Source organism: Colletes gigas, unplaced genomic scaffold (assembly GCF_013123115.1).
Source record: "Colletes gigas isolate AHSC1104 unplaced genomic scaffold, ASM1312311v1 Colletes_gigas_Sc00001, whole genome shotgun sequence".
NCBI lineage: Eukaryota > Metazoa > Arthropoda > Insecta > Hymenoptera > Colletidae > Colletes > Colletes gigas.
In genome coordinates, this window is record NW_025106630.1 from 1891008 (window position 1) to 1915985 (window position 24978).

General features: G+C 37.3%; 1 protein-coding gene across 1 annotated transcript in view; it reads left to right on the forward strand.

Moving 5' to 3' along the window:
* Positions 1-24978, forward strand: part of LOC122396173 — a 133607-nt gene that overhangs the window by 31855 nt on the left and 76774 nt on the right. The gene's annotated exons all lie outside the window — the stretch shown is intronic.

The window sequence follows — 24978 nt, forward strand, 5'->3', positions numbered from 1 at the left end:
TTTGCAATACAAAATTCTGAAAAAATTCAGAAACGTGTACGCTTTCGGGTAGAATATCCATGATTTTTTATCCCATTGGGAAAAAGAAATAGAGCTTAAACTATAAATTACATTTTGCCCTGTAACTACCCTAATAGTAGGGGTAGCGGGTTAATATTCGGCAGAACAAATTTTCTTTAGAGAACCTATTTATTGATACGTTCAAAGTTGAATTTGATATGGGGGCGCTTTTATAATTAAAGAATTTAAAAAAAATATTAGAATACTTCAAGCATTTACTCGTCGAATCACTGATTATGAAAATTTGTATAGTCTCTCCATGAGCTACGTTATTGTTAATCTTCGAATCATTTAGTCATTTTATAGTCTGATTGGCAAAAAATTGCAATACAACGTTTCAGGTCATTTACACTCCGTTCGAACAGAACTACTGAATCCTCTGCATTGCAAGACCTTGTGCGATTATCACGAGTGACATTTGTACGCGGAAACCGGTAGAACTTCTTGCATTCTTGGTCGAACGTGTTATTTCAGTAAATCACAGTAATATCGATACGCGTGTTCACGTGGCAAAAGAAATATTTTTTACCGGTCGCTGATTACGGACTAGCGTATCATTGGCCGGACGACTGCTGATTATCCGTTGTATTATTAATAGTGTGACCAGGCTTATTGATATATCGCTCTTCCACGCGACAAGTTCGATTTTACGATTCATTCGGCGCTGAATCATTTTATATAACACGAATAAATAAATACACAATTCTCTGAAATATTAGATTTGTTTCCGATCGAGTACGTTTGCTTGACATAGTTTTTTTTATATTTCAAATTAGATACTTTTATTACAAAACAATAAAATTAAAAAACAGAAGAGAATTTCAGCGCCAGAGGTATACAAACAATTTTATTACCTTTATTTCAATTCGTTCGTTATTGATTCCATGCATGGTTTACGAACACAATAGAAATTTGCAATGCAATTCATCGAATCGAGTTTTGTTCGAGCATCATCAACATCGATTCTCTCGAAAACAATCGTTCGAACAAAAAGGTTTCGTTCCATATATTCGGTTCGGTTCGTGGTAGGCCTACTTTCGGGCGGTGTCGTCTATTTTGGGACACCCTATATTATTTTTTACGGGAGGGTGCAGTCTACTACGAATTAAATAATAAGACGCATCAGCGTAACGAGCAGATTGTGCGACCTACTTATGTCGAACCTTGTTAGTAAAGGGGACATGCTTGACTTATGTGCCCTGTCACACAGCGTGGCGCATTTTAATTTATACGAGTCATAAAAAACCATGAACTCGCTCGGGAAGAAACGTCAATACGTATCGACGTTTCGCGTTAGTACTTTTGGCAGAAATTTATTCGGTCCCTTGAAATTTAAGAAGCTGGACTCGTTTCTTTATGTATTAATCTGCATCTCCGTGTTCGTTTCACACGGATATAAAACTCCGTTCTAAAACGATGAGGCATATAATTTTGGAGGCTGTAAATGAACCTTGAAACTTTACAAAAGAAACGATGAATCATAAGAGTAAATCAATTCCTTATTCATTTATTCGATGCAAATTTAAAAATAGTCAATCTTGCAGATGGTTGAATGATGTTTGATTACGATTATCGATCAATAATATATAATTGACAAATACTTGGTTCCCGATGTTTGTTTAAATTGTAGTGCAAAAAATAGATATATTCTGCAGTTCAATTTCTAACGACAGTCTTTCATTGTAAATAATTTTGCAACGCGTTGTAAGAAGGCTCGAAAAAGTCTACTTGCTTTCATCGCAGAAAGAAGATCGAGAGCGACCCATTCACGTGAGACTGCACGATTCGATGATCGATTAAGAAATTCGTGTCAGAATCGACCACGAAAAAATTAAAAAATTCGGAATCGAACGTCCCTGATAGAAAGTAGCATCGTTGGACCGTATTTAATTTTTCTTGCTCGTTGAACGGAGAAACAGAGTTTCCCCTGTTAGGCATCGAACGATTTATTAAATAGTTCACGGTTGTAAGCCGGACTTCGTTCCGGCGACGCTTGCATAATCCAGACAAATATTCGGTCCTGGCGAGCATTATGCAAATTATAAAGTGACAGCGTTCAAGGGTCGCGGCAATTTAATTGTACGGGCATGGAATCGTGCTCGGTTTCTCGAGTTTAACGCGTCCTCGTCGCTCGGGGAGAAGAAACAGACGAGATTATGGACAACGATAGGGCCGTGCTCGAAGGACGATAATGTATGCAAGTCAGGTACTAAAGTTCCTGGCAACGCCCGCTATATGCTCGGCCATGCATCAGGCTCGCACGTGGCTGTAAAGGTGAATTCGCGTCGACCGGGCGTCACGAGAATCGAAGAAGGGCAGTTTATATACCGGCGAATATAATTATGGTGTAACGCGTTTCGATTATCGCGGGAACACGCGATTTCAGCGAGCATTGCGTATTACCTTTGCTTCTCTCCGCGCTGGTTTTACTTTCGCGCGTAATCTTCGGGGCAAATTCATGAATAATTCATGCCCGTTATAATAGTCGAAAAGTTGCGTATTACGTTCGACGAAACGTCGATTCAGCTTTCAGCGATCATAATTTTGAGCTTGTTCGTCAGTCAAAAGATTTGGAAAATCCAGACTTAACGGAGGTAGATGGTACATACGTTAAAACCTTAAGGTTGGAGACTCGAGTAAATTGGTAAAATAGAATTCAAGAATTTTTTTATTAAACCTTGATAAAATTGCTTAACGTTTCAAGAAATATGAAAAGATCGCAGATAATTATAGACTTTTAGTGAAATGATAAATGTTACATCCCATGGACTTCTTCGTCGACGATGATGATCGACGTGCAGTCTAGCATTTTTTCCCCTTCGTATTTACGTATTGTATGAAAATTTAGTGTTAGTAAAAATTGTGAAATTAGTGATAACATAGTGTGAATAATTAATATTTCGAGTAAACAGTTACATATTTTTTCGAAAGACAAACTAGACAGTCTTCAATAAGAAATCATCGAAATCGATCGGATTGATCGGTAAATTCTCGTTGGAGTCGCTCTAATAAAGTCGTGTGGTGCCGGAGTACCAATTTATAGATCACCGTTTCCTTCTGCAATATTTTTATTTTCTCCCGCACGATGGTGGTGCATTTGAATAATTCATGCATTAGTTTTGCACGTGGCTTTAAGGATACGTTTACATTGATGGATCGTGGGCGTCACGGAAATAAACGAACTGTCGACACTTCGGGTCCCGATTATAAAGTATCACCGGTTCTCGTGAATAGCGCCTTGCTTTCTACCATTCGCTTTTATGAACACATATCTATTGTGTCCATTCTTAAAGTTGCATCAAATTATTTAAATCAACAGTGGTTTTTTTAATAGATTTGCATTGTCGTCGGAAAGTCTCGCGCTTCTGTAATTCAAACCTGCTTCGTTGCATCGAACGATCATAAATCTCGATACGATTTATATTTTTGACCTCGTTTATTTCGTTTCGAGACCAAGATCGTATTCAATTTCGAAATTAAATAGGAATGCATAAGTTTGGAAGCAATTTTCGTTGCCGATTTCGAAATTACTGAATCGTTCTTTGTCCATCTGCCGGTGAATTCCACGTTAAAACACTTCTGCGAAGCTTCTTACGATCTTTAACTGTCGGTGAAATCGTTACTCGTTGGTTTCGCAATCGCCCTGCGGTTGAGTCAGGTACAGGTTTCGAAGTTCCGATCGTCAGATTCTAGGGTCGATAAAATCGGTTGCAATTATGCATTGCCACCGCGGTGGCAGCACAGCGTTGCTCTTTGGACAATTTGTAAGGCAAAGGGCATACGTTTGCTGCATTACACAATTTTCATGACCAGGAAGTGTTCCTACATGGCGATGTAAATTATACAGTCTTCTGCTAGAAATAAATTGCCTCCATATCGTCGTCGTTTTAAGTAATGAAGGAAAGAGTCGTCTCTTTTTACTCTCATGTAGTAATATGTACCTATTTAATGGGCGTCTTATTTCATCAATTGGAAGTTATGTATTTTTCAACATTATTATTCCTCGAATCTCCACGTCTTCCTGTAACTAAAAAGTATATGTTAAATCTTTAATAAAATTTGAAGAAATAGCTGTTTAATTATTTCTTGTAACAATTTTTAATTCACGAATAGACTAATAGTTTTTCGTAAGATCTAAGAACGAGTGTCACGTCCGTTTCAGTGACCACGATATAACGAAACTCGAGTAAGTCGGTGGCCGGTCAGATATTGCGCCACGTAATTAAACCCAACCATAAAGGCACCTACTCGAACCAGTCCGGGTAACGAAGTTTCGATACGGATTATTTTCTCGTTTACTTTTTTCATTCGTTTCTACCGCTACGCCCAAAATCTCGGACGTCTTCGTCATGGTGGCCTATGGCCTCGAAATGTGTACGCATTCGAGCAGGAAGGAAACGAACGTGTGCACGTATACTGGTTCGGAGGTCGGACGTGAGTCCATGCTGTCGTAGAACTCACATTCTAAAGTGAAAGAGATATAATAGTACAGATGACTCGAACGAATGCTGGTAAAAACAAAACATGAATAATATCAAACTTTTATGTACATATTTTTATCTTCGAAGATTTTGGCTATTATATTGATCGTGTTTAGTAACATTTTAAAATAATATAACCTAAGATAATGTGAACAAATTTTGTTTATCTGTATATACGAATTAACTCTCTTGTATACTTATTTTGTACGTTTAAAAATGTTTATACGTTTGAATGTAAGTTTGAACGCACGCTGGGCCTAAATACCAGGCAGCCGTATAACGTGACGAGTATAAAAGCAAACTTTGCGTTAACACCGCAAGAAATAGAAACAAAAACAGGCTATTACACTTACGCACGCAGGTTCGTTATCCTTGAGAATAGCATTATTTGCAAAAACTGTGAGTCTAATATAAAAATTCGTCAAATGAATATTTTCAAATTATCTTATCGAAGGTAAAATTAATTATTAACTTTAGTTAAGACTTATACCAGTATTTCTATCGTCTTTGATACTTGCTTATTATTCTGAGTCGTCTAAAAGCACCGTACTCTAACAATTTTAAGCGTTATTATGTCATATACCGTTGCGTGACCACACTAATTCCCATTTCCATTTGTTTTTTTCTGCTTGCAATGCTTTTTACTACTTTGTTGATTTCGTATTTCGAAACAAAGGCAGAAAAGTAGGTCACCAAAGGATGGTGTACATTTTATAGCCTGTCATTAGATGATTAACGTTCTGTTTTTATTCAACTTAGAAATGTCGACGTCAAATTCTGTATCTATAATTATAGCAAAGTGTTCCATGGCACATGCTTTTAATGTAAAAAGAAGATAATCGCGTTCTTTTTATATGAAATTCAAAATTTAGAAGAAAGAAAGTACACTAACTGAAATTACTTGAAATGCAGAAATTTCAAAGTTAAAAAATTTCAAATCATTCTGAAAAAATTATTCTTGGTTGCAGGAGCTAATTATAATTATTTTTGGTGAATATACATACCTCCGAAATTCTACGCAGTTTCGAGAAAAAAATTCAGTAGGCTCCTAAATTTTTCGGCGAAAATAAGAAATTTTAAATCGTTAAAAAATTATTTTAGGCTGCGTGGGTCAGTTATAATCATTTCTGGTGAATACACATACCCCCGAAATCCTACGCAGTTTTGAGAAAAAATTTCAGAAGGTGGACACATTTTTCGATGATATTCAAAAATTTCAAACCATTCTAAAAAAATTATTTTTGGTTGCGAGTGACAATTAAATCATTTTTGGTGAATACACATACCCCTGAAATCCTACGCAGTTTCAAGAAAAAAATGTGCTCTAGAGCCCCAAAAAAATGGGTCAAAAAAATCCATTGAATATAAGATCTACTCGTATATACATATACCTCGTCTGTGTAGGCACTTTGTGACCTACAAGGCCAGCTACAGGACATGCAGGATTTCTGCTAGACGGCTTTTGAACCATCGACCTTTACCTGAGGGTGTCCGTTAGGTGAGGGTGATTACGTTTCCCTAAATCGTATGCATATATTCAACCCATCATAGCGACCACTGGCCTTTCCAATTAACCAATTCGTCTGGCTTAACCTATATGTCCATCTCCACTCTTATAAAAATAACTCTCTCTTCGTCGTCGACAAAAAACTAGATTTGTTAAAACCAAAGACACAAACTGTAAAAATTACTTCTTCGTAGTAATCACAAACGTTGTGGATTTTTCTACGTTGCATTTGTACGTGTGTCCAATCCTAATCAGTCGAGGAATATTAAAACACCCGTTTGTCAACGTAAATTCTAACGGAAGGAAGCGGTTTTAGCAAAAAGTGCGGTATCAGCCCAACGGCTAATGACTTACGCCAACGTATCCTCTCATTGTTGTTCACACAAGGAAACGCATTCTGTAATGGAAAAACTTCGCGTCAGTTCCTTTTACTTTTTCCCCGACGAGTTCAGGCTGCTTTCTTTTCCGTAAAGAGCGAACTTGCATCTAATCTCGATAATTAGTTAACTTTTTGCAATTAGGAAGCGATTCTTTATAGGAAAACCCGTGATTTTTTTTTGTCTCGCGGTTTACCAACGCAGGAAGAGACAATGCATAGATTGCAGAACCAAACTCAGCGTTTTCCTCGATGAAGACATTACGAAGTCCATATTAACGAAGTCGAGCAACAAACTTTGCTCGGCTGGAACAACGGCGCACATTTATTGCCCTGCTGGTCCGAAACAATCAACGTGTAACAGCAGTACGCGTCGAAAAGTAGTCTTCCGTGTTGTTTTCTGTTTGAACAAACTCTGAAGGGCTATCGCGAGAGTGGTTTTTCCCGCGTTTTAATTTCGACTGTACATCGACAGCCTTAATAGCTTAACAGAGTGTACAGATCGAGGCTTATTTCAACGTGGATTATTTTAAATTGAAATTGTAATGAATGGGGTAGTTTCGATGTGAACTCAATTACAGATACAAATTATTAAAATTGAATATGTAAATCATCTCCACTTTCCGACTCGTTAATTAATGTAAAAAAAGTCTTATAGAAAATTCAATTTAGGACGACGGAAATACAGAGTTCAACCTTTTAAATTACCTCCAGGAAGACCATCTTAAGACTTCTTTTCACGGAATTACAACAATACAAAAATTAACAATTTTTGAAACTACATTTTATTTCAGCAAAGAAGAAGATTGTAAAGTTTGGAAAAATGAGAATATAGTGTACTAAATAAATGTAAAAATTAGCCGTGTTGAAATTAATTAAAGCAGTGTCAAAGAGTTTAATTGCTCAGCGTTAACGATTGGGCACTTGTACCTGCCATTGTTGTTTAGGGTATAGAACCGATGCAAGGTCTCAGCGAAGAATTAAAGGTAACCTTTTTCAACGATTGTTGTTATTAGTACGGTCAACGGGTATTAAGAGTTCCCTTTTCGTCAGCATTTATTCGGAAACTTTATTTTTCTCTCGCTACCTGCGTTCGGAAATTACCGTGAATTTCTTTCATTGGTTCGTAGATGTATCGAAACCTTACCAATGGTGGGGATTTCTGGGTCTCCAGGTTTCTGTTTGCCAGTATTCTAATTACAGTCGGAGGATGTGCACGCGTTCGTTTCTGCCGTGGAAGTTTAAAAATTGCGCTACGATCGGTGCTGCAATTTTGTGATATCAAAATTCTATAAGTGTCACAAGAATATCAAACATGGAAAATTTCAAAAAACAGTGTTAATGCCTTGAGGTGAGTGTGTACATTTATCGTATGTGTTTAGTAGGCGATTTGTTCTTGTTTGTTTTAATATATTAACACATGTTGCATGCCTTTACGAAAATTTTATTATTTTATTATGTTCTGTTTACTAAGCATTTTCGATGGAATGACTTACTTATTTTCTTTTATATGACATTGCATGTGTATGTTTTAATATTTATGTCTCCGGGCCGGTAATACGTTGAACTCTTTTCGATTTAATTTTACATTAATTCTGTTTAAATGGGTAAAATTGAAGCAATCTGTCGTTTTCATTTCCTCAGCAGTAAATTTCCTGCGTGTTTCTTTAATAGCAATCGTCCACTCGGACGGAATGAAAACGTATGGAATGCGAAACAAGCCTACGCCGTGGCACAAGTAATAAAACCTGATATCTAACTTAATGTCAGTTGAAAATGTAAAAACGGTACAAGTGCATTTATATCGTTTTTCTCAGTTAATAGTGTTCTTTTTAAAAGCTTAATACTCTGCTCACTAAATGTCGCTACTGTCATTAGAAACGCTAGTTCCACTAGATAAATACAGATCTTATGTGTCGTATCCTGTACTCACTTCATTTTTAAAAAACAGAAATTAGTACTAATTTTTCAATACGCCCCTCGACTATCCAAACGAGTTGCGTATCCAACAGATCGTAGAAACAATTTTATAGATTCTTTTTGCATTGATTATAGTTTTTGAGTATCGATCAAATTGATAGGTTTGATAGAAACAGGCTACGTCATCGTTGATAGTTCTATTATTTATGAAAATGTAGTAAATTATTTCTTTGAAGCGAATGAACTCTCTCTGATATTTGTAAACTTTTGAATAACATTACTGGCATTTGAAATGCTGTAAAATAACAAATAATCGTAACGGAAGGAATATATTTCAAATAAAATAAATATTTTCAATGTATGCAGAAAATCGAAATGTGCATTCGATCGCAGTATTTTGGATCCCATGCAGCGAAACATTCCCACGAGTGTTTTGTATTATCGTTCAGACGCAACAGACCGAGAATCGCGACGAGAGAACTTGCGATCGTTACTTTACATACGTTTCGTGATTCCTGTACGGGAGATAAATCTATCTACAGCGAACTTTTATTGCACGGTATCGCTCGAAAGTCGTCGTCGAAGAGACACGGCAATAAACAATGGAATAATATCGGTCATTCAGATACGACTTCAGTGTTTACAGTTGCCAGAAAAATTTATTTCATTCGCACATTCGTTGCACAATGCGATTCAATTTATACAATTTTATAATTCGTTTGCAGAAATATTATAACGAGTAGATTAATTTTTATTTTGAACTTAAAGGAAAATCAGAATATAATACGAAGCAAAGAAGTAGAAAATTTCAATGGAAGAAAGTGTTAATTAGACTTAAAACTTGAACTTGTTAAAGGTATTATGAAACTCAAAAATTTAAAATTTTTATCTAGTTAAATTTACGGTGCAAAGTTCCTTCCTTCCTGTAACGGTACAAAATTTAAAAAAAAGTTATTTACGACAGAGAAGAAAGAAGCATAGTCGAAGCGCATTGCGTGATAACGTTTAATCGATAATTTTAGTACAATAAATAATTGTATAACGGAGGGTAAACAGTATCGATGAACAGAGCAAAGTACAAGCATAATCGTTCGAAAGTTTTTAACAGGGAAGGAGTATCGATATTCGACGGCCGGAATGCAGTAGTCTTCCGCAATAGATAACTATCCTCGAGCCGTAATAATCGACTTTCATTCATTGTTCCATCATGTTTGTTATGAGTGTTAGCCTCTTTACGTGACTATATAGTCGGATGCATTACTGTGTTCGTGCTCGTAAGTACATTCATTCCTTGTTATCGCCTCGAATCGCGAGGTACCCAGTGAATGTGCACGATAATGAAGATCGCTATGATCCAAGATCGTTACAACTTTGCGTTTGGTTCTGTTTCTCAGATTTAGGAACTACACGTTTAATCGTGAGATGCGTTTGTGGAAATATACGTTAAATTTTGTAACAGAGAATACGTAACCGTTTTAGATAACGAAAAACATTTTAAGTAACTTCGAGTGCTGATAAGTGCGAAATAAGATCCAAAACGTCGTGTATCAAACTCGATACGCTGAGTTTTACGATTCTCAATAACAGAGTTTCTGGCGTCGAGTTTGCAATATTTTTTATCGTATTTTACAATCTCTTATTTAACCTTTTCGATGTTAAATAAATTTGTAGTTGGAAAAGTTTCTGTATCGAATTAAAAATTATTACTCTGTAAGAATTAAGTAAACATCTTAGAGAATTGCTTAAAAAAGAATCGATCGATTTCTTATTTGTCAGTTTCACTGGGAAATCCTTTTCTCTGAAAAGTCAAAAAGAAGCTTGGAAAGAATAGAGGAGTACAGCGACCAGATGATTACTTTTTCCGCATTTTCTAATCGCAAAAATGAACCGCGGAAAATTGTTTTTGTACAGAGATGCGACGCAGATTATGTCCGCGTAATCAATCACGCCAGTCCTCTAATGCGTTCGCGACGGAGTTATCTAACAATCACGGAAACTCCATCCAGTTTCCTACAAAGATCGCGACGAAAGATTTAACCGATTCACATCACCTCTAAACCTATACTTATACATGCATGTAGCATTTTCCGGTAACCTCATGGAATTAATTTCAAGGATTTTCAAAGGAATTTGATGTCACATCGTTATTCGTATAGATAATACGTTTGTTTTCTAATAAAAGAACACATAATTTCAATGTTACGACACGTACAATACATTTATCTCCAACAATAAACCGTAGAAAAGTAAAAGGTTGAAGCGGTTAAACGAGTCTAAAATCTGAGCACAGCTAACTCTAATTCGCTGTAAAACGAAACGGGAAAGTTGTTCCACCTAACGTGTATCTATATCACTGTCTGCTGGCAGTCTCTGTGTAACTATATCGATACTCCTTGATAGATGATATCTTTGACGTTTAATCATCTTCCCTTTCCTGTCGTTCCACTCTTTCCCCTCTTCTTGGCCTCTTTTCTCCGCTGTCGTTCATTTTCCTCTCGTTTCTGCCTTCCGTATTTCTCTTCTGTTCCCCGTTTGTTTTCTCTTTGCTCTACTCTTTCTGCTTCATTAGCGTTTTCCATTTTCTCCTTTCTCTCTTTGCTCGTGTTTCTCTTGTTTCTTTCATATCCTATCCCATTTTTTCTCACGATTCTTCTGCTTCTTCGTTACGCTGTTGCCTCTTTTCATTTTTGCTGGCCTAACCGCGCCCTCTTTAAGCAATTGAACTCTAAGCGTGCTTCAGCCTGTTTTATTGTCTAATGGGAACCCATTTTGATGCTTCTGGTTAAAGAAAATGTTGGAACAGTGTTTCTCAAAGTTCTCCTTCTTCTCTGCTCACGAAAAAATACTTATTAAATAAAATAACAACACTGACAAGTGTTCGATTACTCGACCAGTTTCTTCTTCTTGCGAAAATCGACAAACACAATTATTAATTAAAAAACACGTGCCCCCACTTTAACTTAAAAGTCACGTAAAATATAGAATTGTACCATTTACACTGCCTACTTGTCGAAAAAGATGAAATATCAAAATTAGAGAATTCGAATAAAATAAAAATTGCCTAGATAGACAGGTGACTATTGCAGAAGACTTGAAGAAATATTACATATTGACAAGTGAAATAATCCTCGTGTTACTTACGATCTGACGAATTGTAATTAATCTTGGAAGGTCGCGTGCTCTATGGACGAACTTTAGAAAATAGTTGACGGATTTCCCCACTTTTCCCAACCCCGGTTCTGCCTATTTTCATCCCACTCTGTCCTCCTTTCTATTCTTCCCTACTTTCTGGCTCTCTTTCTTCCAGCCATCGTATTTATTCCTGGCCTACGCGTGTCACGTGGCCGCGCATAGAACAAGCCACGATAATCGTGTACGCGTATGTTCGACCGCGGTTATCAGCAACAATCCAGACTATCGCGGCCCAGAGGATTAATAGAGACGAACACGAGTGGGATCTAGGAAGTTATCCTCTATCGGGCCGCGACTCGTTAAGGCCGCGCTAGGGATCGATGTTCGTTTCTAGATCGTTGACCCGGGCGGTGAAAATTGTTGCTCCGCGCTTGCTCGACGCCCACCCCGAATGATTTATTCCGATTATAAATCGGCGTGAAACCTCCTATATCATCCTGCCGTGGCTGGATGCCAGGCCCAGTCAAACCCGTCAATTTTTGACCCGCGATGCGCTTCGAACCTTTTGTGTTCGCCGGACGATGGAACATAAACTCCCATTTCTGGATGGCGAATCTACAATTTTGCTATCCCTGGGCGTGGTTCTCTTCGCGGTTATGACAACTACGTAATAACCAGGAAATAACGAGCCCCCTTCGTTGATTCGATGACTCCGCGAGCAAAAGTTAGACGATTATAATGCACGATGTGTCTGCTTCAACGTCACCGACCGGAATAATCTTTCTTTCTTACGAAGATATAATTAATGTCGAATACGTCATACTGTGTCAGATGGTTTTATAAATTAGAAATTTGCAATAATGATTGTCTATACGTGAAGTTTTCGTTCGTTCCTGTAGAAAGTCAATCATTGTAGGGATGGTTGATCTGAGAATATATAACATTTGGATTCTAACTATAACTTGTTGAAATTAGAGCTTTACTTTCGAATGCAGGAAACGAATGTAACGTCATACATGATTGGATACTTTCTCCGCCATAGTCTTCCTTAAAGTTCTTGGTCAATGAGTAACATTTGTTTCTACTGGTTCCAAATTACATTAAAAGTGTTGAATTTGTACCACATTTCAAGAAAATTATGGAAGGTACAATTTTATATTTAATTCTTATTTTGATTTTCCTGGCCTCGTGTGCTGCACGAAGTTTTATGGCCGGAATCAAGATAGGTTTTCACGTACAGTAATTCCTACTTTCAAGCTCCACTTTATACCCCGGATTCAAGTAATTAACCCCACCTCTGTTTGTGTTCCTTCTTAGGGATCTCACTTATTTACGACTTAATTCAAGTTTTTATAATCCTGTCTGCGTACTATTTATATTCATTATGTAGATCATGTTTCTTGCAGAATTTGACTTAGATTAGTTTCATTAATCTCTTTATAATCTCATCGTTCGCTATTTCCTTCAGTCTTTCTCTCGATTTAGTTAACATATATTATCAACTACGTATTTTTAAAACCGTCAAATGCTCACGTTAACATAATCTTCTTCAATGTATCAATTTAAAAAATCATTCGAGAATCTTGATTATGGATAGGAAACGTTAAATAACAAACCAAGAGTTCTGTTCGAAGGTTGATGTATAGATTACGGAAAAACACTTCCCATCTGAATATATATTAATTGACGCATACAAATTATAGAAAATACAACGGTTCCGTGTATCCAAATGTAATACATAGTAAGACTTTTAATTGCCTGACGTATAAGATATCCATTTGAATAGATGATCGTGAAAGATAGCTGTAATTAACTCGGCTGATACGACTTTTCAGACACATTTATCCTTGGAGTCATATAATCATTACGTTTCTTGTGCCATTTCAGCAATTAGTATTTAATTCTAGGCTCGATTACCATTGCTCCCGGTGCAAACGTCGAAGTTGTACGAAACCGTTCGCGTTCGCGCGAATTTCACTAATATTTTCTTTTTGCAATCTTCCAATACTTTCACTGGTAAATGGCTCAGCTTTTTGTCAAAGTGGAGCGAAAGAAGATCCTAGAAAGCTGCTATCGTTCGACCTACATGCGATTTCATTACGCTTTGCATTTCTCGTTTCGTATTTGTCATCCTCGCAAACTAACGAATAATTCAGCTCAGTGTCGCCTTAATCTCCGTAGTTTCCGTTCCTCGAGGCGCTATTAGGAAATTCTTCATTTTTACAGAGAGCGTTAACTGTACCAGTTGTAAGGCAACGATAATCTTCGAGCCGTACAACGACGAGACACGTAACATCATCGTGTGATATTTTTGCTCGTTAACGCGCACACGCGATAAGTACACGTAATATTTCAAGTGTTTTTTTTACCTTAATACTTTCCAATCTTATTTTAACTTTCCCAGCACTCGATCGGAACCGGACATCATCTTCCTTCGGAAACAAAACGCTTCTATTTAGAATTTTCACTCGAGTTTAGCTTGGTTTAAAAAAATACTTGGCTTCTTCAGGCTTTTGTGCTTGCTTCGATGAAGACTACACGCCCTCGAAGATTGGTATAAATTTTCTAAAATACCCTTAAGCTTACTATCGAGTCACTCGGCAATTAGCATCATCTCATTCCGTTAGCCCTTTACACACTGTTGTTATTTCGCGTATTCGCGAGGAACTGTTAACGCAGGACATTATACTGTCACGCTATGATTCGGTCAACGTTACTGTTGCACGGATTCCAACAGTTTCTTCTTAAGGGAGTAACGTGCCCAGGATGGCCGTACGCATCTATCACTTGGCAAACTCCTTGGAACCGTCCGTAAACCTTCCACTTTGAAGTCGTTAATGAGATAGACATCTCAGCAATGCTGAAAGCGTAGCAAAGGTTTTTCAGTTCAATTATTTTCGCCCGTCTAGCCGGTGGTATCGCGAAAGCACGCGAAAGGTTGCCTCCTTGAGCAGCGTTCTTTCGGCGTCAAGTGTATCGTCTTGTCTCGTCTCCCTCCCCGTGTGGCTCCTTTTCTTCCCTTTATTTTCCCTCTTATTCCGCTCCGTAGTCGAGATAACTGGGACCGTGTTGTATCCCGGGGAACGAGTTTTGCAACTAAGTGACCTCAGCAAAGCGAACGAGGCTGATGCGCGCGTTAGGCTCGCGATAGAAGGAAGACGCGAAAGGACACCGAGAATACGAGAATAAAAAGATCCCAGGGCTCGTTTGCATAAGGTACCGGCGACGATCCCGTGCCAGTAGATCCCCGATCGCCTAATAAAGCGAGGCGACAGACGTTTCGCTAAGCTTTGACCGCGACTTTTGCTCGTCGTACGATCTCCTCGAGTAATTTGAGCATTAATGAGAGAGTACGCGAAGAGGATCGCACAGCACGCGTAGACGGGAACACGTTAGGTGTTTCGTATCGAGCTGCTCGTTAGATCTTTTCACGGCGAACTAGCCAGGAGCGAAAGAAATCCGCCATATTATATTTCAAGGAGTTTATTCGCGCGTTGATAGGACGCGGAGAAAGGGCGCGGACAGGAAGTTCTTGCGTTTTATCGCTCCCCCTTTTCATGGTTTACGCGTTGATGGAATCTTGGGATTTGGTTCGGAGGATGGCAGAAATTGACCAATTTTTGCCTCTCCTGGAAGTGGCTGTTTCTTATAGCTTAGAGCTCACTTGAAAGTTGCACATCATTTTCACTTTCTTAATCTTCTTTGAGCAGTGAATTATCTTTGAAGTATTTAGTTAGGAAACTAATGGGGTTTATGTGTGAGAATTAAAATCGAATACTATGGGCCACATATTAAATTTGAGCAACTATTGAGTCTATAAGTAAATTTATGTATAACGATATTTTATAATTTTATAACTATTTTATTTTTTTTTGTGATATTTACTTGCATCCCAGTTCGATCAGGGTTAAACTTCATTTCAGGTAATTTTCTACCTCCTCCAGATCTAAGTAATTTCGTTCATATTTCAAAATTAAATTAAGAAAAAGAACTAATATTTTAAAGGAGTTTTTTTGTGTGTCAAATTGAGAAACGATACTTGGGATTTTATAAAACGAAAGGTAAACTAAGACGTCTTGTAGTAATTAATATATTAATGAAGGCATTCCACAAATTCCTTTTACGTAATTATCTTTATTAATGCACGAGGTATTAGCAATTTCTCGGCAATTCATCAAAAGTGACATGGTAATCAGACCCACGGCTGCGACTCGTCCAGTAATTGGAAACGAGAAACGCAAGCGTATAATTATTCAACTGTAGTTTAACTTTGAATTAGAATAATTTGAAATGACAAAATGTTTTTCACTACAATGCTTCTTACCATAGGTTTGCGTAACGGGAGAAAGTTTTTAATACATTGATTTAATTCTAGTTCAGATTATCTAATACGTTCTGTTTAAGTGGGCATATCGAATAATTAGGAGCAGCCTCGGTAAGAGTTATAGTTTTCGAGATTACGTTGTCTTTTAATCCTGTTGGCTGTAAAGAGAAATTTCTGTCTTTTACGTTTTCACGACCTTGAATACTCGCATCAAAAGTATACGAACGAATTCCTCGATACTCTCGTGAATAAGTGGATTCTTAATAACATTATGTATGATGTGCAATATCCTATTTAACATAAATAAACACCGACTGCAGATAGTATCTTCGGTGATGTGGTGTAGACACTTGACGATCGGTTTACATCAGACATTCTACTTACCCATTTACAGCAGGTTCGATGAATTCGTAAAATCGTAATATAAATATACATTATGCGATTCTAATGGACGAGTGTAATATAATAGAAATACACTATAAACCAAATTTATTATACACAAGGTATTTTAATGATAGCACTTCAGTATTTTAAAAATCAATTTGCAATCGAAAATAAATAACTTGAATATAATTCACTGTTTAGTCCTTTATTTTTCGTGGAATGTATATCATTCTTTTCAAACGTCTCTGCAGCGATTAACCGAACTCGAGCGTCGAAGAATATAAACTTTCACTCTTTCTCAGTACTCCGGTCCCATAAACTATTCATTCATATACACATGATATATTATACTCGAAATTGATTCTTATTTCAAACTAATCGAGATCCGATCGAACAATATTTGCTTCAATCGTTAGTTTATCGATGTGAAACGTATTCTATTCCCAAGTCTTTGGTTTCTATTTTAGTCCAAAGACCTGGGAGGGAATTTTATGCGAATTACTTTCCCGAGAAGCAAACGTAGTTCGAAAAATGTCGCTCAACTATGGTGTCAAATCTTCTGCGGTTTGGCATAGAATGATTTGTATGCGCAAACAAGGTGCAAATCTTTGCGTATCGTCGAGTGTTTGGTTACGTGTCTGATTAGATTGTACACATCTAGGATTACGGCGCTAAGCACACATGTATTCTAGATGAAATTCGATCCCGTGTATCGCTTTCGTACACCATAATCTTTGCAATGACACGTATTGTCCTTCTTCAAAGGCGAAGGTGTGAGTTTCATTTCAAAACCACTTTTTAACGTGTTCCGTATTTATACCGATGTCTGTCAAGCTGTACTCGCCGTTTCATTGAAGTTTCGTTCGACCAACGCTGAACGAGCATTTGTTTGCTTTGGTCAGGAATGAAATTATTTTATTTTTTTTTTAAACTAAAATTTCCGACGCAACTTATTCGATTGATTTTGTTTCACGGGGCTTTTTATCAGAAAAATTGTCAATGGTAAACAAATTTTAAACTTCAAAGAGTACCAAATGCAGCTCGCGAGACACCGTTTGGCAATCATTGCAATATACGTATGTGGATCACTAATTTGATTCGTCTGGTACATCGCGACACGGTCATTTCCTCTCGATTTGGAAAACTAATTATCGATGAATCGCGATGGTCGGCGCGGTCGAAGCTTAAAAAAGAAAATGACAATCGTACATCCTGCGGAAGCGGATGTTCGCCAGCACGCTTGGCTGACCTCTCCAACCTTCCACTCCTCTCGTTTCTTTTCCTACCTGTGCATTGGTACACCATTATAAAAAAATGGCACTATGGCAGTTTGTTGCATTACATAAATATGTACGAACTGTCGCACTTCAAAAAATTTTTACGACTATATTTTTTTTATTTACTCTAAAATGTCGTCAGTTTTGTGAATAGTGACTTTTTCCTTGTGCTCCAGTAACCTGCTGTAGCCAATTTCATACAATTAAGAATTTCGAAATGGTTGCAATCTTGGACAGCGTGGAATAAAAGGGATCATGTTTGAGAAGATCCAGCGTCCTCAATATTAATTATATTTAACCCAAAAAATTTTGGAATATTATTCAAACACGAATACATAAACCTTATAAAGCAATCTTTATAAAAAATTTTCAAAGAAACCTTGGAAAAATTACAATTAAAATTGTCGTCATTTTTGTGATTAGTGACTTTTTCCTTATGCTTCAGTGACCTGCTATAGCCAATTTCATACAATTAAGCATTTCGAAATGGCTGCAATCTTGGACAATGTGGAATAAAAGGGATCATGTTTGAGAAGATCCAGTGTCATCAATTTTACTTATATTTAGCTCAAAAAATTTTAGAATATTATTCAAACACGAATACATAAACCTTATAAATTTCTTTGTAAAAGGTGTCTCAGCAATCTTTACAACAAATTCTCAAAGAAACCTTGGAAAAATAACATTTCATACTAGAAGACTAAAATTGATTTATGTTTTGATTACTAAAATCATTTATTTTATTCCAAATTCAGAAAAACAACGTAAAGATTGTGCAATATGCTTCCAATATAAATTACAAATTAAAAAGAAATCTATTATACGAAACACGTGAAAGCAAGCTTCTAGTTGATGACCACATATAGTCCGGGTCACGATATAGCGAGGTCGTAAACTCGAGTAGGTGTCAAAGTTTACACGTTTCAGCTCCCGGAACAAGTGAATTGACAGAAATACGAGCAGCTAAGGGCCTTAGACCACAGTCAGGGCCGTACGAAGAAATGTTTTAAGTAGTGTCGCGATTTTTAGAAAGCCATTTTTAGAGGTATCGTAACAAGTAAAGGTCTTACTCAAGTCTTTAATATCTTAATTTACTTGCTTATAATATATGCATGTAGAAAATGAAAAAAGGTAGTGCAGTTACGGACACAGAAAGGCACCCTCAAGCAAGATGTCATGTACGGCCCTAAGTGCCGCAGCAGTAGTCGGTCCCAACCCTCAAGAGTTTAATTTACGACCTTGCTATATCGTGGCCCGGACTATACTTTGTCGAACGAAACAGCAAGCAAGACCAAACGCCTAATTGTAAGTAATGAAATGGATCGAACGTGTAAAGACAGAATTCTTTATTTAGTCCGTTGTCTCGTCCTGTTGGACAATATACATTGGTCTTGCGTGTTTGACACTGTCGGTTTACGGTGTTTTGTTCGTTCTCCGACACCATGTGCCGCGTATCTCGGCCCGCCATATGCGACGATATCAATTCCAGTGGTTCGTTTGCCCCTACCACGTGCAAGTTCGTTTGCGTGCGCGCATTGAACTTGATTGTGCCCTGTAATCAGCGGATTTTCGAAGTTGAGCACCGGTTCCCGATGTGTCAGCGTCGCACCAGTTAATCGGACACGAGTGCTCGCGATAGGCATCGGACAGCGTCGCGTCGAGAAAAATGATACAACGGTTGAATTGTAATTGAAAGCGATCGAGGCGTTTGAACCGCAGTAACCTTTCGATACGTCCCTTCCGGTTCGTAACGCGACAGTTTCTTCGCGACGTCACGTAATAGCGTCGAAATATCGCCGGACGATTCGAACAGGAAGCGCCGATACTCGAGATTACGGCTCGTTCCGATAATCGAGCTGGCGCGATAAAGAGATACGCGATTTTCTATACCCAATGGAAAGATTCTTTGCAAATATCGAACTTTTTTGGGAGGAAGCCTGTTTGGGGAATAAAAAGAAACTAGAAATTTTGGTATAGTATCTTGTAAAAATGCTTTTTTCTGTTTGTACTAAGATATGTAAAACGAAAACTTCGTACACTGTAAAATTTGTATAAATTATCATAATATGGAAGTCACCTGACAGGTGTCTTCCCATCTTTTAGCAATTAATTTTAAAAGAAAAACCTTTTCAATATCTATCGAGTATCTGAACAAACAGCCATGTGTTTCTCTTGTTAGCACCAAATTTTTTAGCAGTCGAATGCACCGACGATCGATTCATCGAGGAGCAATCGTTCCCCACACAGGCTCATAAAAAGTAATCGGTGCTCTTTACCGCCGTCAATTGAACTGTCATGCGACAGAAAGTCGATAGTATCTGCCTAGCTTTGGACGAGCTTTTCGTTTATTACAATTCTTTGTAGGCTACGAGAGAAAGGAAAGGGAAATATGAAATAGAATGCAACTTTTCATAACGAACGAATAAAACTTTGACTGCCCGATCGAACGTCTGGTTGTACGTTCGTAAAAATTTTTGCCCATCTCTGGCCAGGTGGATGCCAGGCATAACTCTCGTTATTTCTGCCGCGAAACTATTCCTCCACGCTGTGTAGAACTGCTCTCATGGAACGAGCCCCCGTGTTATCTGCGACTTCCAATCGACGATCAATCAACTGTTAATACATGACATTTAACTATGTGTCATTCGCTCTCGCTATCCCTCACTCTCGTCGCCGACGTAATCAGATGATACAAGGGAGCCGGTACTACGATAGATAACAGCAGTCAATTCCTGGAACACCTACTGCTGTTCCATTAGTAATTCTGCTCTATTATTAGTTTTCAGGTTCTCATAATCGCGAACCTCGACGAGTAATAAAACACGCGTGTAATCCGTTATTAAATGGCTGATGTCAGCCTGGGTTTGTCTTAAAAATGACGAAGACGTTCCCAACGAAAGTGTATGATTTTTTCCGCGAAAAATATAGGAAAACAATTTCGCGACGAATAGTGCAAGTCAGTGTTTTCTCTCGCAACAATTAATCCGTCTACATTGCGTTTTGAGACTTTCACTTTACGACTTAGAAGGAAAATTTTAGAACAATTAAGATCGCGTTTTGATTATTACAGAAAAAAATATCAAACTCCTTGAGACGGTCGTGAAAAATGAAACGCGGTATTTTACGCGTTGACAGTTCGTTAGAAAACTTCTCGAAAGCCAGTTCTAATGATACAGTGGCCTAGAATGTCGCTATCTTTAAGAAACACGAGGGAAAAGAAAGATCCGTTGTATAAGTGCCCGCAACGTTTCAGCGTAGAAAACTATGGTCAGATCATAATCGACCGACCACCGAAGGCTAGTAAAGGATTATCAGCCGTACCATTTGGTTACCTCGTCTTTTTGTCTCCAGTTTCATCACGCAGATCCGCGAGCAGACAGTCTTTGTCTCTCGGACAGGACGACATGTGGTTAAAGTAAGAGTTCTGTTTGGCGTGATTTATAGTTAGGCACGTGGCCTCGAACGAGCAATCGAGTTAGATCCGACTATGGCAAATTACACGCAGCGAGCAATATAATATGGAATAAGGCAGGAAAATTATTTCGACTACCGATTCGCTAACTGTTGTTTCGCCTCGTTTTCAACATTTTTTATTTTACACGTGCTGTTTCTATTTGTATGCTCCCATCTGCCACTAGAATAAATAAGAGTTGAGCCGTTGATCTTCGTGTAGACATAATTTTATAGACGTTAAAGATAACATTCAATAGGCTTCGCGTAAAATCGTAATCTCTTATTCGTTTATTAACCCTTTTAGTACCGAGCGAAAAACGGGTGCCTATGCGAAGAATACTGAGCCAATTTGACGAATTTGTTATGGTTAGAGAAAAAGCTCGTAAAAACCAAACTAAGAATGATATTTACAAAATTCAAAAAGCAGCATATTACGAAATAAAGAAAGAATAAAGTAATGGCAATTGCATTTCAATATTTATTGCAAATCGTATAAATAACATAATTATAAAATATGATAAAAAACATAGAAACAAGTTTCTCTTCTACAAGCAATATTTACACATAAGAATAATCATTGTTTGATCACAGTTTTATGTAGGTCACGTAGCATAAAGTATAAGTATTTGATTTTCAATGATTTTTTAATAAATAATCAATTCAAAATATGATGAGGCTTTGTTAAAAAGTTATTAACGTTTAAAGTGGAGCCCGTATTGAATTTTTTTCTCGAAAACACGCAGAATTTCAAGGGTATGTCTATTCACCAAAAATGATTGTGATTGACTCCCACAACCGAAAATAATTTTTCCAGAATAGTTTGAAATTTTTTTTTGCTGTCGAAAAATTTCACACATTCTCGAATTTTTTTCTCGAAAGTGGGTAGGAATTCAGGGGTATGTGTATTCACCAAAAATGATTGTAATTGACCCCCGAAACCGAAAATAATTTTTCCAGAACGATTTGAAATTTTTTTTTTTCGTCGAAAAATCTAGGTACCTAATTAGATTTTCGATAAGAAATTTTTTTCTCGAAAATGCGTAGGATTTCGGGGGTATGTGTAATGATAAAAAATGATTGTAATTGACCCCTGTAACTAAATATAATTTTTTTAGTGTGATTTTAAATATTTTAATTTCATCTAAAAAGTTCAGTACCTACTCGAATTTTTTTCTCGAAAGTGGGTAGGAATTCGGAGGTATGTGTATTTACCAAAAATGATTGTAATTGACCCCTGTAATCGAAGATAATTTTTCCAGTACGGTTTGAAATTTTTTAATTTAATTGTTAATCATTTTTTAACGAGGCCTCAGTCAAGAAACTGATATTCTTCATTTTCGTCTTATTTTGACCTCTAGAATCTCCTATTAAAATTTTTCCCAGGGTTGGCCGAACACCCTGTATAATATGACGACTCCAGAATACATACGTTTCCGCCACAAAGTAGTGTTGAGTTGCTGGTTCGCCCGAGCGAAAAAGGCCTCTAAAAAATAATTTTTTAAATGCTTTTGCAATAAAATTAGACCCTTTATAATGTTTTACAAATTTTTTTTGAGACAGAGCTTTCTCCTAATGCGAAGAATAAGACACCATCGCATACGCAACGATATATCGTCGTTGGCACTTTTCGCAAGTGTAGCGAACGACGATATATCGTCGTTCGGTACTAAAAGGGTTAATATGTCTTTTTGTACATCTAAGTTACTTACAACCGTGTGAAACTAAAAAGGAAAGTGAATTTATATATTGATAGCGATTAAAAAATTTTAAATTAATAAATCACGGCAACTTCGACGTGAATCTGATTCTAATAAGAGGAGTCTACGATGTCTCGCGGCGAATAGAGCGAAATTAGCAGAATGGGAATGACACGCAACCTGCAGCCGGCAATTCGATTCCCGTTACTACGAAAGAATAACGCTTTGCACGGTAATCTCCAGCCATCTTACAATTTACTACGTTTTCGCCGTTATTAAGACCGAAGAATCTTGCTGGATACCGTTCCATGTTAAACAAGAAACCTATATTTCCCGACAAATCGTGGCATTATGCAGCGGCAATGAAGGTACGAGACCAACGACGTTGTTGTGCACTATTATCCCTGACTGGACAGGTTGCGTTTGCAATTTGCAAAGGACGTTTCCAACGAAACGTCAACCGAGCCTGAACGGGACAATTTGCACGAAGCATCAACAGATATTTGCAACGTTGAGTACCGACTCCAAACGCTTTAATTTTCTTCTCCAATTTAATAGGAATTGGGTCGAAGAAGAACGTGTTTGCTTGATTGTACGTTAGTCGACTCATCAGTAATATTTCTCGCTGTAACTGAATTTAATTTTTATAGCGACTCACTATTATAGTGTACGAATAGGAGTAACTGGTACGTTCGAGGTACTATAGAACATTAAAATATTTTTAATTGTCCAATCAGCGGGATGTTCGCGAACAGAATTAATTTGAGTGAAGCCAGTGGTAATTCGAAGGCAATAAAGAAGTGAATTATTGTTTAAAGACTATTCTGAATGTTTAAGCTCTACTTGTTCTCGTAAGTGCGATGTAGGACGAGCTGGAAGGGAACGAACGAGGCTGGTATAATCGGTGTAACTAGATTTCATGTAATCAGATAGAATCACCAGAGCTTATACCCGACGGACATATGTCCCGATGATTATGTGTGACTTTTATGAGTCGCAGTTCCCTGCGAAATTGATTTATGGTTTCATAATATGATTCTGAGGGTTACATCCTAAACAAGGAAAACGAATATTAACTTCTATACTCGACATTTCTGGAAATAAGACATTTCCAAGACACGTGTAAACTATTGAAACTGGTTCATGATAGATAAATACTGTTTACGTTTATTCGAAATGAGCGATCTGACTTGTGAGGCTGATTTTTTTAATTTAAATTAAATTTTTAAAAATTTCTTTGGGACTTTCCAGAGCCGAGTACATGTAAACGTAGATTATATTAGTGATAGGTTCTTTTAAAAGATTAAAAGATTGCATTGTTCTATGAAATCGTGTTAGGCGTGTGTGTTATCTAGCCTTAAATGTCGTATTCTATTGTAATATTTTTCAAAAGTTGTAGGACTCTCAAAGAAAAAATATATAACATGATTTAAAAAAATTTGTGATTAATATGGTTTAAATTTATGTTTATTTGGCTGTTGGCAAGTCCAAAGGAATTGCTCCAATGTTTTATATTACTATGTAGAATATGCGTATAAAGGGAAGGGATTATTCTTTCGTTATTTTTTAGTAAAATAAATAGTTTTGATAAGGTTGTATTTAGACTCGTTTCCATCATTGAATCATGATCTCTGCACAGTATTGTAATAATTCCCTCCAGAAATATCCACTTTTAAATTCTTAGCGACCACATTAGTTCTTTCTTGAGAACCTTCGTGTTATACGCGTAGATATGATCCACTTTGCCAATAATGAGAATCCGTGTAACTAGAAGTGGTACAGCTAACTTAATACGTCGACAGTTTACGATGTTTGCATAATAGTGACGAGGCCTATACCTTATCATTGCAATATTTATACAGGGTGTTCAAAAAAACCATTCAATATTTATATGGCATATAGGATACATTGTATTGAGCAAAAATGCTTTAGTAAACATAGGTCGAAAGGTCAACCGTTTTTGAGATATAAACATTTTTGTTTGCTAGTATCATGATTGACTTAGTTGCTTATTTCAACTTCTTGGTGAATACATTACCTCAGCATTTGGATGATATGCCTCTGGCAGAAAGATTATCGATGTGGTACATGCATGATGGGGCGCCACCTCATTTTGTGCGTAATCTGAGAGACCATTTAAACATGGTGTTCGGTCAAAGGTGGATTGAACGTAGTAGACCAGTTGCATGGCCTCCTCGATCTCTCGATTTAAACCCTTTGGACTTCTTCTTATGGGGATATTTAAAAAGCCTAGTGTATTCCTCTCTGATAAATGACTTACAAGGAACCATCGCGAACGGTCCGGCTTCGATTTTGATGAAACTTTGTACACTTATAAAGCAGCCAAAAATAATCGACACGTATTTT